This window comes from Lithobates pipiens, unplaced genomic scaffold (genome assembly GCF_037356315.1).
Source record: "Lithobates pipiens isolate NorthernLeopardFrog02 unplaced genomic scaffold, aLitPip1_a1.2 Scaffold_8, whole genome shotgun sequence".
NCBI classification, from domain to species: Eukaryota; Metazoa; Chordata; class Amphibia; order Anura; family Ranidae; genus Lithobates; species Lithobates pipiens.
The window spans coordinates 67,340,987-67,353,876 of record NW_027507903.1 but is presented as its reverse complement, the minus strand read 5'-3'; the positions used below and the strand labels follow the sequence as shown (position 1 = coordinate 67,353,876).

The 12,890-nt window shown below is 43.9% G+C and overlaps 1 long non-coding RNA gene across 1 annotated transcript in view; it reads right to left on the bottom strand.

Annotated features, from left to right (window-relative positions):
• LOC143960147 (uncharacterized) overlaps positions 1–12,890 on the bottom strand; it is a 349,230-nt gene that overhangs the window by 226,601 nt on the left and 109,739 nt on the right. Inside the window, exon 2 of the long non-coding RNA XR_013270268.1 lies at positions 7,342–7,445. This is a non-coding gene — a long non-coding RNA (uncharacterized LOC143960147). The remainder of the gene's footprint in view (positions 1–7,341; positions 7,446–12,890) is intronic.

The window sequence follows — 12,890 nt, the reverse complement described above, 5'->3', positions numbered from 1 at the left end:
TTACAATCAAAAACATGAAAGTATTTTATTGGGATTTTATGTGATAGACCCAGTGGCATCATTAGGGTTGCTGTCACCTGGTGCAGTAAAACATGGTGTCACCCCCCCCCCCCCTCCACCAACTATAGTCTCCCCTCAGTACAGACCCCCCACTAAGTATAAACCCTCTCCATTAGTATAGACCCCCCTCCCTCAGTATAGACTCCCCTCAGTACAGACCCTCCTGCATCAATACAGACCCCCCTCCCTCAGTACAGACCCCCCCACTAAGTATAAACTCCCTCCCTCAGTATAGACCCCCCTCAGTACAGACCCCTTTGCATCAATACAGACCCCCCTCTCTCGGTATAGAACCCCTCAGTACAAATCCCCTTCCATCAGTACAGACCGCCCTCCCTCAGTATAGACTTCCCCCTCAGTATAGACCCCCCTCGGTAGAGACCCCCGTCCATCAGTATAGACCCCTCTAGGACAAACCCCCCCTCAGGACAAACCACACCTCCCCCCAGCCATTAGTCCAGACCCCCCCAGGACAAACCACCCCTCCTCCATTAGTAAAGAGCCCCCTCAGGACAAACTACCCCTCCTCCATTAGTACAGATCCCCCCCAGGACAAACCACCGCCCTACATTAGTATAGTCCCCCCTCAGGACAAACCACCCCCCTCCATTAGTATAGCCCCCCACTCAGGACAAACCACCCCCCTCCATTAGTATAGACCCTCCCCAGGAGAAATCACCCCTCCTCCATTAGTACAGATCCCCCCAGGGCAAATCACCCCTCCTCCATTAGTACAGATCCCCCCAGGACAAACCACCCCCTCCATTAGTATAGACCCCCCTCAGGACAAATCACCCCTCTTCCATTAGTACAGATCCCACCAGGACAAATCACCCCTCCTCCATTAGTACAGATCCCCCCAGGACAAACGACCCCCCTCCATTATTATAGACCCCCCCTCAGGACAAATCACTCCTCCTCCATTTTTACAGATCCCCCTCCCAGGATCAACCACTGCCTTCCATTAGTATAGACCCCCACTCGTGACAAACTACCCCCCTCCATTAGTATAAACCCCCCTCAGCACAAACCACCTCCTCCATTAGTATAAACCCCCTCAGGACAAATCACCCTCCTCCATTAGTATAGACCCCCCTTAGGACAAACCACCTCCTCCATTAGTATAGACCCCCCTTAGGACAAACCACCTCCTCCATTAGTATAGACCCCCCTTAGGACAAACCACCCCCTCCATTAGTATAGACCCCCCCTCAGGAAAAATCACCCCTCTTCCATTAGTACAGATCGCCTCAGGACAAACCACCCCCCTCCATTAGAATAGACCCCTCTCAGGACAAACCACCCCTCCTCCATTAGTACAGATCCTCCCTCACCTCGGGTGGCAGAGGACATCCCCTCATCGCAAGCCGACACCCCGCACATTACCGCACAAGCTTGAGCGGCTCTGGTACATGAAACACCCGACTGGCAGCTGGAGTGGAGAGGACAGTGTGCAGCCGCGCTGCATGGGTGGAGAGCAGATCATGACAGGCTTGGGCAGCAGCGCAGGAGTGAGACACAGAGAGGAAGAGGAGAACACATGCCAGGCACGGCCGCGTCTCCCTTGGGATGGTGTCACCCAGGTGCGGACTGCGAACCACACCCTCCACCCCCCCACCCCCCCCCCCCAGTAATGCTACTGGTTGTGTGGGGGCCAATTAAAGTTTCATGAAGTTGAAAATTACCTGTATGCAGCCTATTGCATTGTGGTGTGCACTCAAATCTGTGTGTGTGTGTGTGTGTGTGTGTGTGTGTGTATATATATATATATATATATGTATATGTGTGTGTGTGGCACTGACCCCCGAAGGCTGATTTGATTGGGCTTACCGTTACCTTCTTCACCTTGTGCGCATCTAGGGGTTCCCCGAGGTAGATGACCCAAGAACTGCAGAGACTGACTCCAGATCCACTTAAAGGGATTTTTATATTATTTTTCTGAGTCATTACATTTTGGTTTACTTTATTAGTAATTGGGGTATTCATTTATCCTTAAAGAGGAAGTAAACCCTGATGCTGCTCAGGCGCTGTCATTAGACGGAGCCGCGATTACATCACTCCCGCGCATGCGCACGGGAGCCGCCACTCATGGCATATCGCCGTTAACAGTGGCACGCTCAGTGCGCCGTAGTCAGCGGTGCCTGTCTACGGTGCCTGTCTTTTGGCAAATATCTCCTAAACCGTGTAGGTTTAGGAGATATTTCTTGGACCTACAGGTAAGCCTTTAATTCAGCACTGCTACACTTTCTTCCATTTAATTTTTGTGTGTATCTCACCTTTAGCGGCTGCTTTTTATTAATGTAGGTATTTAGTGATAATATTTTGGTATAGCACGGTAAGGGCCGGTTCACACTGCGGGCGATGCGAGGCGACACGACTTGCCTCGCCGCGATCTGACAAGTCGCCCCCGTTCTGTACAATGGAACCGTTCTGAGAGGAGCGACTCGAGTCGCTCCGACTCAGAAAAAAGGTTCCTGTACTACTTTTGGGCGACCTCGGGGCGACTTGCATTGACTACAGAAGTCATTTGCAAGTCGCCGCTGAGGTCGCGGCAGGTCGCGGCGAGGCAAGTCGGTGTCGCCTCGCATCGCCCGCAGTGTGAACCGGCCCTTATTCACTGTTTCCAGATATCATGTAGTGTGTTTTGGTAGTAAATCATAACATGTTACTTTCATTTGGACCTTTTAATGGAAATTCACTGACCTGTCTGTATTCTTTCCCCAGGATTACATATTCTATGTTATGGAATATATAAGAGGAGGAGATATGGTCAACATTATGCAGGCCATGGAAAGAATTGACCCCACGATCACAGTGGGCCTTCCCACGCTCAGACTCCTGACAGCAGAGATAGTGTGTGGTCTGCAGTACCTGCATTCCAGAGGCATCATTCACAGGTAATATAACATTCTTCAATCATTTTACGTTTCACCCCCCCAAATCTGTTGATCTATTCATTCCCTATTCATGAGTTACTATAATGCCACTCCTTTCTCTGTTGTAAGAGGAAGGGAAGAGACAAGCAATGTGGTCATCACAGCGATCACAAGGTACTGAGCTGTTCAGATCAGCTCTGCACACTGTGTCTTTGTACTGAGCTGTACAAGCATGGCTCGATACACATTGGTTAGAGGGTACAACAGCTACTCAAAGGCGTTGTTCATAAGCGACCTAGTAGTTGTCTGTATGGTGGAAGGTAAGTGGTTAATGACAGCACAGCTAAGTTAGTGCAATAATTTCATGAAAGATATGATTGTGTCCTGAATCGTATCAAGCTGTGCATGGGCTGTGCTAGAAAAGGGAGCTTTGTGATTGTTGATCCCTCTGTGGATCAGTAATATTGAGTTATATGGGGGATAATTGTCTGAACTGCAGAACTTACACTTTTTTTTCTTCTCCACAGGGACATGAAGGTTGATAACATTCTTGTAGACAGCACCGGTCATGTTCAAATTGCAGACTATGGCTTGGCAGCAATAAACGTATTTGGATACAACATGGTGAAAGAAAACCTTGGCCGTCTGTTTAATGTGGCCCCAGAAGTAAGTAAAAGAACATTTATCTGCTTTTCTAATGTGCTCATGCAGCCAGCAGCTGGCTTACTCTGTAATGCAGTCCGAGTGGCTCATTAGCTGCTGGGGGGAAGTTCCCCCCTCCTGCCGGTGTTTCTCGGTCTTACTGTGCCCGAGAAATAATCCGATGGTGAAGTCGGCTGGTGATAGAGGCAAAAAGATTGTCTCTGCCTGCCTCTATGGCTTTGGAGGACCAAAGCGACGTCATGACATCACTTCCCGTCTAGTGTGTAAGTAAACACATTTTTTGTTTTTAAGAAAAAGATCAACACTTTTGCTTTTAGGGCCAGTTCACACCACATGCAATCCAGTGCGTTTTTTTTTCTATATCAACAATGCACAGAAAGTAGGATTTATGGTTTTCAATGGCATAGTTCATACCTGCGCATGCAGTTCCAGTGAATTCCAGTTAAAAAAGTAGAACATGCTGCATGTTTCCCGCACTGGAACCCACAGCGCAGCTGGAACTGACAGCTGTCATCTGTTTGCAGTTAGTCTTCCCCGGAAGTGGATGAACCACAAATATATTACTTCACTTCGCTGACAACTTGTAAATCTTGTGAGTTTTTACTTGTCTATCTTGGATTAAATGCCAACACATTGCCGCACTTAGATGCTCTTTCTTTGTCTTGCCTTCCGGGGCTGAAGTGGTTAAAGTTAAAGAAGAGATTTGGGGTCTTTTTTGACCCCAGATCTCTCCATAAAGAGGACCTTGTCATCCTTATTTCTATTACAAGGGATGTTTACTGTACATTCCTTGTTTTAGGAATAAAAGTGACAAAAAAAAAAAAAACGTAAAAAAGTGACTGTAAACATAAAAAATAACAGAAATAATAATTAATAAAAATGTTAAGTGCCCCCAGTCCTCCGTGCTCGCTCGCGTGCAGTAGCAAATGCAAACAATTTTAAAGCATGCCATGTTAGGTATCTATTTACTCAGCGTAACATCATTGTTCATATTTTAAAGAAAAAATGAAGGTATATATTGTGTTTTGCTTTTTCTTTTTTTTTTTTTTTTTTATTCATTAAAGTGTATTTATTCTAAAAAATTGCATTTGAAAAACCGATGCAATTTTTTTGTCGTACGCCACAAAAAAAATGCTTAAACTAATAACACGCAAAGAATTAAATGTTACCATGTTTTTATTGAACACACCATGTAAACATTCACAGTGCAGGTGGAAAAAGTATGTGAACCCTTGGATTTAATAACTGGTTGAACCTCCTTTGGCAGCAATAACTTCAACCAAACGTTTCCTGTAGTTGCAGATCAGACGCGCACAACGGTCAGGAGTAATTCTTGATCATTCCTCTTTACAGGACTGTGTCAGTTCAGCAATATTATTGGGATGTCTGGTGTGAATCGCTTTCTTGAGGTCATGCCACAGCATCTCAATCGGGTTGAGGTCAGGACTTTGACTGCGCCACTCCAGAAGGCATATTTTTTCTTCTGTTTAATCCATTCTATTGTTGATTTACTTCTATGCTTTGGGTCATTGTCCTATTGCAACACCAATCTTCTGCTGAGTTTCAGCTGGTGGACAGATGGCCTTAAGTTCTCCTGCAAAATGTTTTGATAAACTTGCAAATACATTTTTCCTTCAATTATAGCAATTTGTCCAGGCCCTGATGCAGCAAAGCAGCCCCAAACCATGATGCCCCCACCACCATACTTCACAGTTGGGATGAGGTTTTGATGTTGGTGTGCTGTGCCTCTTTTTCTCCACACATAGTGTTGTGTGTTTCTTCCAAACAACGCAACTTTGGTTTCATCTGTCCACAGAATATTTTGCCAGTACTGCTGTGAAACATCCAGGTGCTCTTGTGCAAACTGTAAACATGCAGCAATGTTTTTTTTTGGACAGCAGTGGCTTCCTCTGTGGTATCCTCCCATGAAATCCATTCTTGCTTAGTGTATTACATATCGTAGATTCGCTAACAGGGACGTTAGCATATGCCAGAGACTTTTGTAAGTCTTTAGCTGACACTCTAGGATTCTTCTTCACCTCACTGAGCAGTCTGCGCTGTGCTCTTGCAGTCATCTTTACAGGACGCCCACTCCTAGGGAGAGTAGCAGCAGTGCTGAACTTTCTCCATTTATAGACAATTTGTCTTACTGTGGACTGATGAACAGCAAGGCTTTTAGAGATATTTTTATAACCCTTTCCAGCTTTATGCAAGTCAACAATTCTTAATTGTAGGTCTTCTGAGAGCTCTTTTGTGCGAGTCATCATTCACAGAAGGGAATGCTTCTTGTGAAAAGCAAAACCCAGAACTGGTGTGTGTTTTTATAGAAGACTGTAGGTGACAGTCTGTGTGTATGTCTGAAGCAGGCAGGTGTAGCCTGTGACTAAAGCAGCACGAAGCTGACAGTGAGTAAGCCAGGAAGCTATCGTTTGTTTATACAGTGATGGTGGAACCCCCTGCGATGGAAGATTACTGTTTGTTTGAACTTTTTTGTTTCCTTTAAATAAAAGTGGGCTGCCATGTCCTAACAACGCAAGTCTGGAGTGGCACGTTTCTGGAAAATTGCATGCACCACTTGAACCTAATCACCCCGGATCGTCACAATATTATATATATATATATATATATATATATATATATATACATACATATAAATATAAATATAAATATATATATATATATATATATATATATATATATATATATATACATATACATATATATATATATATATATATATATATATATATATGATCCTACAGTGCTGCAATGAAACTGCTTGCAGGAGTTTTTTGACGCCCTGCCAGCGCAGCTGCGCAATGTGAAAGCACTCGGGCTTTCACACTGAGATTGCAACTGAGGCTTTTTTTAGGCACTATTTTTAGCGCTAAAGCACCTGAAAAACACCTCCAGTATGAAAGTGGTCTAAATAATAAATACCTGAAAGCTGAAAACGTGTTTTTGTCTCCGGTGTGTGGGAACCTCGGACCGACCAATACATGAGACTCTCCCTCCAGCATGTTCACAGATTATTGTACATTGATAATGATGACTATAATACACATCACAAAGCGGAGAGGAAGAATCCCCCACTAGACATGTGCAGTTGGTGCAGTTCATTTAGTCCCAAAGTAAAATTCGGACATATTTTCGCTATTTGGAAATTCGGATGTATCCGATTTTCTGAATTAGATTAGTACCAAATTTAAACAAATCCGAAATAATGAAAAAAATATGTGGACGATATTCGAATTTGAATAATTTGCAACCACTTTTAGAATTTGAATAGTTTTCAAATTTGAATAGTTTTCAAATTCAAATACGAAAACTTTTCAAATCCAAATAGTTTTCCAGTTTCCAAAGAGAATAAAATAGAATAGAAAATAAAGGAATGGAATAGAGGAAATTTTTTTTTTCTATTCTATTCCTTTATTTTCTATTCTATTTTATTATTTTTCGAAATTGGAAAACTATTCGAAATCGATTCGAAAACAAATAAACTAAATGAATTCCAGAAAATAATTAAACATATGAAACTAATTTAACTAAACAAACTTATGTAAATAACGAATCGAGACGAAATTAAAATAAACAAAACACATTTTTTAGTTCTGCACATGTCTAATGTCTGTTCCCAAGGCTCAGCTCTTGGTACTTGCTCTCACTGATCCCATATATTTACAGTATAAAGGTAAATACACTTCTCTTGCATTATAGAGGGCTGACCCCCCCCCCCCCATACCTTCTGGACGAATGACCTGCAAACTCGATCATCCTCCCAACTCAGTGATATCAGCATCTCCGCGTCTCCAGAATAGGCTCTACTACCATAGCCGGGGCTGTGCCCTGCAATAAAGAGTCAAACAAAGGTCAGCTGCCACCCAATGGTATGCAGAGAGGCTTAAAGTGGAATTAAACCCCCTTCACAAAACAGTTACATTGAATGATAACCCTCACAATTGCTTGTGTTCTCAACTAAACTGTCAGTCCATCAAATGGCAGTGTCTTAACTGATCACATGTGCAGCACCATGGCAACAACAGATCTAGAGGCCAATATGGCAGCTTCTTGCTCTATAAAGGATAGGAGGGTTTAGTTCCGCTTTAACAATTGTATTCTCTATAACCATAATATTAATGAACAAGCACTACAATGCATCCCTGCTAAAGAGGAACTCTAGGCAGGCGTAACATACTATTATTATAGTAATTATACCGTTCTAGGCAAAATACTGGTCATAGATAGGGATGAGCTTCGAGTTCGAGTCAAACTCGTGTTGGACTCGAACATTGCCTGTTCGGCGAACAGTGAACAATTTGGGGTGTTCGTGGCAAATTCGAAAAGCCACGGAACACCCTGCACAAGTCTATGGGAGAAATCTAAAGTGCTAATTTTAAAGGCTAATATGCAAGTTACTGTCCTAAAAAGTGTCTGGGGACCTGGATCAATGCAAAAAAAAGTTAAAAAAACTGACGTTTTTTCGGGAGCAGTGATTTTAATAATGATTAAAGTGAAACAATAAAAGTGTAATATTCCTTTAAATTTTGTACCTGGGGGGTGTCTATAGTATGCCTGTGAAGGGGTGCATGTTTCCCGTTATTAGAACTGTCCCTGCACAAAGTGTAATTTCTGCAGAAAAAAAATTCATTTAAAATCACTTGCAGCTATAATGAATTGTCGGCTCCCGTAATACAGAGAACACTCATTGAAAGTCATTGATAAAGAAAAAAAAAGCGTGGGGTTCCCCTAAATTCAATTACCAGGCCCTTCAGTTCTGGTATAGATATTAAGGGGAACCCCGCGTCAAATTTAAAAAAAATTGACGTGGGGGTCCCCCTAAAAATCCATAGCAGACCCTTTATCTGAGCACGCAATCTGGCAGGCCGCAGGACCCCTCCTGAATCATACCAGGCCACATGCCCTCAACATTGGGAGGATGCTTTGGGGTCCCCCCCAAAGCACCATGTCCCCATGTTGATGGGGACAAGGGCCTCATCCCCACACCCCTGGGCGGTGGTTGTGGAGGTCTGCGGGCAGGGGGCTTATCACAACCTGGAACCCCCTTTTAACAAGGGGACCCCAGATCCTGGCCCCCCCTGTTTGAAATGGTAAGGGGGTACAAAAGTACCCCTACCATTTCACAAAGAAAGTGTAAAAAATGGTTAAATAAGACAAACACACTTTTGAAAAATTCCTTTGTTAAAAAAAAAAAAAAAAAAGATTCCAGCGGTGGTAATCCACTCTTGCTATCCAACAACGGATGATCATCTCTACGGGGTCCAGCGATGGCTGATCTGATCCAGCGACGGGTGATCTCTCAGTCCAGTGCAGTCCATCCATGCATCCTCTGTCTCCACTGTCGGAGACACTGCGGGGTCCCGGCGGCCTGACGTTTCTTATATGAGGAGAGCAGGGCCATCCGTCACCTGACCCCGCCCCCCTCTGACGCTAGTGGGGGAAGCCGGGATTCCCCAATGACGTATGGGTGACCCCGTCCCCCTCTGATGTAACGCAGGTTACATGTCCTATTTAACTATTTTTTACACTTTCTTTGTGAAATGGTAGGGGTACCTTTGTACCCTCTTACCATTTCAAACAGGGGGGGCTGGGATCTGGGGGTCCCCTTGTTAAAGGGGGCTTCCAGTTTCTGATAAGCCCCATCATCCCATCCTGCCTTGTTGCTAGGACGTTGCTAAGAGGGACCTTGGCCTTACTGTTCATGGTCACCATCACAGGAGTGAGCTCTTTCTCTGACTCAAACCCCCACTTACACTGTATGTACAATCTATTGCTCAGTCACACTTGTGGCATCATTTCCTCCCCTCTATAGAGAGCTGTGGTGATCACTTTTCAGAGGGTGGCTGGAAGGAGATATGTCACCTCCTTAACATCTGCTTTGCCTCTGAGGTCTCATTCACCCCTGTGAATAGGACCAATCCCCAACCACATGGAGTAGCGGTGTGGCAGTGTGGGGGATATCAGAGGGATATCAGCGGTGACGAAAAAGTGTGCCAATTTTTTTTTTTACAATGTTGCCAACTATGAGCGTGTGTAGCAGCAACCAGGTGAGGAGTACAAAGACAAGTGTGTCTTGCCTACAGTCAAGCATGGTGGTGGGACTGTCATGGTCTGGGGCTGCAGTAGTGCCGCTGACACTGGGGAGCTACAGTTCACTGAGGGAACCATGAATGACAACACGTATTGTGACATACTGAAGCAGAGCATGATCGTCTCTGAAGAGACCACTGCCTTGCTAAAGAAGCTGAGGGTAAAGATGATGGAATGGCCAAGCATGTCTCCACACCTAAACCCTATTCAGCATCTGTGGGGCATCCTGAAACATAAGGTGGAAGAGCGAAAAGTCTCTAACATCCACCAGTTCCGTGATGAGTGGAAGAGGACTCCGGTAGCAACCTGTGAAACTCTGGTGAACTCCATGCCCAAGAGGGTTAAGGCAGTGCTGGAAAATAATGGTGGTCACACAAAATATTGAAACTTTGGGCCCAATTTGGACATTTTCACTTAGGGGTGTACTCACTTTTGTTGTCAGGGCCCAAGATGCAGGTGCACTAGATCACAATGGAGGGAAATATATAGAAATATATTTTTCCAATCAGAATCCCCGTCACAGACTGGGTTGAACATTCTGCAGATAGATACAAAATGAAAAAGATCCGAGGATCCAGGGTTACCCAAGAGCAAAGGAGACCAAGCGTGGCCATAGGAATAGTCTCGATTGCAAAAAGAAAAAGGAGGGAGAAGAAACCAGGAAAGGCAGACCAGAATAGAGAGAAAAGATGGGAAGAAGGAGAGGAGGGGAGATTCTGAACATATTTTTAACTTGGACATCTTATACTCCCCTTAAATCATCCATTTTATCCAAGGATTTTATTCAATGTGTAACATTTTTCTGTAGCGTCTTTTTCAGCAAATATAAATTTGATTCTGGCACAGTTCTATTCACATCTGTCTTTTCCTTCTACTGTACCAAATCTAATCAGAACTTTCATAATTGGAAGGGAATAATTAAGACATAATAGCACAACTTGCCAATATCCATACAATGCTGGCAAATCTTCCCTAGTCAATGCAGTAATGTGATAAGTGTCAAAACAGAAGTACATGTTCTGCTAAGAAATTGCTGGAGGTCTTTCAGCCTCATCTGTCAGGATTCCAAATTCCATGATTTATCTAGGTGGTCAGAGGTTATAGTACATCGAAATGTAATTTCTTCCTCACCTTGGCTTCATTCTTCTTGGGCAACTTAAAATGTCATAACCAATATTCTCTACGCAACAAATGGCTCTTTGTGGAAGTGATATTGAATAGTCAGTTCTTCCTCTGCAGACAGATCTACCTATCAAAGTAGAGTATTGCTTCATTCAGCTGAGGAATTGTCTGCACACTCACAACATAGATTACATTAATATAGCCAATAAAATGTACTTTTTATAGATATACACTGTCAGCAGGGAGTTCTCAAACAGAATTCTGTCTTACTTGACTATGAAAAAGATACAAGGGTATCACAGTACTATAACTACTGAGAACATTATCATACTTAAAGCCCAACTCCACCAAACAAATTTTTTGTATAACATGCATAAGGTTTATAACCTTTGCCTAATTCATATTTCTCCCTGTGTCATTTGGAAGATCTGATGGGTTTCAGAACGAGGAAAAAAATCTTCCAACCTTCTGTTTGATGAATATCAGACAAAGAGTAAGTGATAGGAAATTCTACCAACAGGCAGGATTCAAACACTTTTTTTCTAGTAAAAGGAGGATGTTTTAGGACCTCAGTCGGGATTCTATTAATGTCTGTGTCACTGCGAGGGAGATTTGTCTGCATTTCTTGTCTGGGTGATGAGTAAGAGACAAAGCAAGAAGAGAATCTCCTCTACTGGGACATAGAGAGCATTTAAGTGTGCAGGGGAAAGGCTTTCATTGGTAAAACAGCAGTTCACATGCTTTCCCTTGTCTGAAACGAAATAAAATAGTTTGGGGTGGAGTTGGGGTCTCATTGTTATGCATATGGTGGCTTCAGAAGTGCGATAAGGCAGCTGCTGTATGGCTTTAATTGGGGGCTTTATTGTTGCACCCTGCCACTCTGTCCAGCCTCATGCAGTTTATTCTTTGTATTGCCTACATTTCCTGTATTATTTATTATGCCTTGGTCACATCTCTAGAGATGCTCTCCTGTGTTCCTTTTAAAGACTTGCTTGGCTGACATTCCTTCTGGCTCCAGATCCTGCTTGCTGTTCTACTGTGCTACTCTCTGGCTCCCTGATGTTTTGGCTTGTCTGACTATCTGTTCCTGTTCCTGAACTCTGGCTATGTTTTGACTTTGTTTACCTTTTCTACTATTATTATTAAACAAGTGTGATTTAACTGTACTTCTTTCTCAGTCTGATTTATGGTTTCTGACAGTAGGCGAAGGCCACGAATTCAGAAGATGCAGTCAATCCACTTGTTGGTAATATTTTTTACAGATTGGATGAGCAGGATCATCGCATGGATCAGTTTTACAAATGCCCCAGAGTCACACGGCTCGCCTGGAATCTCCCACTGTGGCTGCTCCGGTACAACCTGTGTTGCTGGCCGTCTCTGCTTCTGCTCTAAAAACACTGTATCTGTGCAGGCACTATCTCTGTGCAGGCACCCGCCTCGAATATTACCTCTATAAGAGGTATGTCTGGTTCCGCTCCATTTCCCCAGTGATTTGATCCAACACAGAGGGTTTCTCAACCAGGTTGAGCTATACCTTGAGATGCTGCCCCTGGCATTTCAGAGAGAAGCAAAGCAGGTTTTATGATATCTTTGCTTTTTGAAAGAGCCTTGGCCTGGGCAAACCCTCTATGGGAGATGCAAAAACCTGTTGTCTTGAGTTACCCCAAGTTTGTGGCTTCCTTTAAAAGTGTATTTCACGTTCCTGCACACTCTGCTTCTGTTGCCAAGTGCCTCATGTCCATCAGAGTACGAGAACTGTTGCCGATTATGCCATTGAATTCCGTATTCTGGCAGCAGAGGTTGCTTGGAACAATGAGGCCCTCGTGGCTGCTTTTTCTCATGGTCTCTCGCATACCATCAAGGATGAGATAGCAGCCCGAGATATACCCACTGAGCTGGAGCAGTAGATCACGTTTGCCATCCTCTGACTCCAGACTCAGGGAAAGACTCTCTTTTAAGGAGCACTTGCGAAAGCCTCCTGTATATTTGTCTCCAAGTTTTGCAGTCCCATCCTTGCCTCCCTCACCTCCCATGCCTCCTGAACCCATGCACTTCACGCAT